The following is a 406-nucleotide window of genomic DNA, read 5'->3' as shown; positions in this document are numbered from 1 at the left end:
TCACCTTCTTCATTGACCTTCAAATTCAGACCAAAGGAGTTTGTTTTTGGTCAAGAATTCTTTTCAAGTACATAAGCTAGCTTCTTGATATCCTTAAGCTCTTCAAGATTGCAGTATTATGACCAATTTATCCTATACAAGATTACCTTATTTTCTTATTCTTCATCATTTACCTCTCTATCTTATTCATCATTGAAGCATCTCATTAGGCTCAATATTTAGATCTATCCTCTCTCTTTCATCATTAATGGTTGGTTCACTTCTGTCCATGATGGTTAACCTCAGATATAATTTCTATCGTGGATGGTTAAGCATTGTATGGGTAGCTTCTGTCCATAGTGGTTAAGCAGAGATATAACTTCTGCTATGAATGCCTAAGCGTTTGATGATATAGCTTCTGCAATGG

The sequence above is a fragment of the Lupinus angustifolius genome, chromosome LG07 (assembly GCF_001865875.1).
Source record: "Lupinus angustifolius cultivar Tanjil chromosome LG07, LupAngTanjil_v1.0, whole genome shotgun sequence".
In the NCBI taxonomy this organism is placed as follows: domain Eukaryota; kingdom Viridiplantae; phylum Streptophyta; class Magnoliopsida; order Fabales; family Fabaceae; genus Lupinus; species Lupinus angustifolius.
Note: the sequence above shows the minus strand (reverse complement) of the source record.